The 2,547-nt window shown below is 59.3% G+C and overlaps 1 protein-coding gene across 1 annotated transcript in view; it reads right to left on the reverse strand.

Annotated features, from left to right (window-relative positions):
- The window catches only part of LOC103772075 (ephrin type-B receptor 3-like), a gene marked incomplete at its 3' end in the record, with an annotated part of 9,747 nt that overhangs the window by 309 nt on the left and 6,891 nt on the right, over positions 1 to 2,547 (reverse strand).

Consider the following 2,547-nt stretch of genomic DNA (forward strand, 5'->3'; position numbering starts at 1 on the left):
TGGACCACAGGCTGCCTACAAGCCTTCCCACTGCTGTCAGCTGTGCCCAGAGACGTGGTGCCCATGGCCAAGCATGCGGAACAAGAGCAGGCTGCTGGCACAGGGCAGGGTCCCCCACCAGTGCAGGCACAGCTCTGCCCAGGAGATGCTCCGCTCCAGCAGCAGACCCAGGGCAGCTGGAGATATCAGAGGCGGGTAACCAACCACATTATGGGGGTCACAGTAGGTCCAGACAGGAAAGCACATCCTCAGTTTTGTTTCTTCAGTGCAATTCCCAAGTGCTTTGACACGCTCAGCCTTGCCCAGCTGGTTTCCAGGCCTAGCACGCTCCATAGGATCAGTGATCCATTCTCCATGGAAATAAGGCTGGGAAGGAATGGACCCTTCAGCCCTGCCTGCAGCATCCCCTGTGAGAGGCCTCTGTGCCCAAAATGCAGCCACTCAGCCCCAAACCTTCTGCCTTGGACTCTTCAGTCACTTCTCAGTCCCGGGGAGAAGACAACTCCCAAGTGGAGCACCGAGCAAGATTAAAACATTCCTGCAGGTCCTTGACTAAAGGGCTGTTTTGGCATCACTGCCACCTCCTGCTCTTGCTTATGATCAGGGTCCTTCAAGGAGCCACAAGTCCTGGGATCCAGCCTGGCTGGCATCGCAGGGTGTTTAGTTGTGGTGAGGGGCAGTGAAATGATTAACAGCCCTTGAGCCGAGGGGCAGAGCACCTTGGGAACCTGAGCTGCACGTTGAAACAGCCCAATCCATTGCAGTGCTGGCCCAAGGAAGTGGCCCCCATGCTCTGTGTCTGTAGCTGGCCAAAGTGGTGAGAGACCCACCGGTGCCGGCTCTGCTTTGGCATCACCCTGTCTGCCGCAGCTGGGGCAGCATCAGCACCCGTGGCCCCGGATGAGGAAGCATTCTCCCCGTTCTGCTGGGGTTAGGGCAGCTCCCACACCCCTCCCAGCAGCCCTGTCCCCCCTCCCACGCCTGTCGCACGTCACCCTGTAAACAGGAGGAGTTTCCTCAGTGCTTCACCGGGCTGCAGCAAGCGGAAGTTTCCTGCTATGAGGCACCTCCCAACACCCTCTCTGGAAGTTTTCCAGCTGGTCACAGCCCCACATGTGGGGTGTGGAGAGCTGCTGAGTCACATGCTGCCAGGCCGGCCCCATGGAGACCCACACACAGCTCTGGGGTGCTGTCCTGGACCCCCTGCTTTGCCTGGCCACCGAGATGCAGTAGCCCCAGGGGAAAAGCCCCACTCCATCGTGGTGCTGCTGGGTGGGGGGACGCACAAGCAGCCCCATCGCGGAGGTAGTGCCCCCACTGCCAAGGAAGGGACCTCACTCTCCAGTCGTCCTGCCTGGATAGGCGGCAGGAGCCGCTTCCCACTCTCAGGGCGCGAGCCTTCCGGCAAGGAGACTCTTCTTTGGTCAAAACAGGATTGACCACATGGCTTGACTCAAAAAACATGGCTTGACTCGCTCCAGCTCCTTGACCTGAGTTCACCCAGCCTCTTGGGCCTTCCCTTTGGAAATGAAAGCTCAGTCCATTCCGGTTGCGCAGGCTGGAGGGCAAAGGAGCGCACAGAGCTAAAACCGTGCGGGGGGGGGGGTCCGGGGCCCCCATCCCTCCAGTCCGGGCCCACCCTTGCCACCACAAAATGCAAAGACATGGACAGCAGCTGCCCAGAGGTAGTGGAGCAGCCTCGGCACAGGCAGACCCACCTCAGCCAGAGTCCCGGGCGGTTTGAACTGGGTGGATGCAGATTCACACATAAGGAACCAGATTGCTGAGGAATGAGAGATGACTGAAACCTCTTGGACAGGAACGCTCTGGGCTCAGAAAGCTGCCAAACATGCTTTGGTTATGGACAGGAGCCCAGAACCATCAGGGACAAAACCCCCTGAAATAACAGGCTTGCTGGGGGGAGCGTGAAGCTGGAGCAACCAGAGCTTTGAGGAGCCGACAGCCCAAGCAGAGACTGGCAGGCGGGGAAAGTGCTCGGCAAAGGCTGCAGGAAGGATGATGGTGCTCGGCCTGCTGGTGCTCAGTGTGCAGGAGGTGCCTGGTGGTGACAGGCATGGAAGGGACAGAGACCTCCTGTGCTCCCAGGCACGGGAGGAAGGGACAGGCAGAGCCATCCTGTCCTGGGGCAGCTGCTCACATCCCGCAGGAGCGCCTGGCTCCCCTCAAGCCATGGCCCAGCCCTGTTAAGCAGGGGAAGAACAGAAGAGGAACCGAGGCCCAGATGCACACCAGAGTTTAAGTTTCTGGCTCCGCTTAATAAATCAGGGCATAAAGACCTCAGTGGCAGTGTGACAGCTCTCAGCCGCCACATTTGAAGGCTGTAACCAAGCTGAAAGCTGATCCCAGGTCCCCGGTGGATAAGCCGCTGTGTCATCTCTTCTCTGCAAGAAACTGCCTGTACAACAACCACTATCTTGGCCGGCAAGCTGGGGAATGCGCTCGGGAGCTCCGGTGCGGGAATGTGGCTCCAGGCAGCCAGAGCAGGGGAGCCGGGCTCCTCTCTCCCCACTGAGAGGTTTGCATAAG

The sequence above is a fragment of the Merops nubicus genome, unplaced genomic scaffold (genome assembly GCF_000691845.1).
Source record: "Merops nubicus isolate BGI_N331 unplaced genomic scaffold, ASM69184v1 scaffold34164, whole genome shotgun sequence".
Classification (NCBI taxonomy): domain Eukaryota; kingdom Metazoa; phylum Chordata; class Aves; order Coraciiformes; family Meropidae; genus Merops; species Merops nubicus.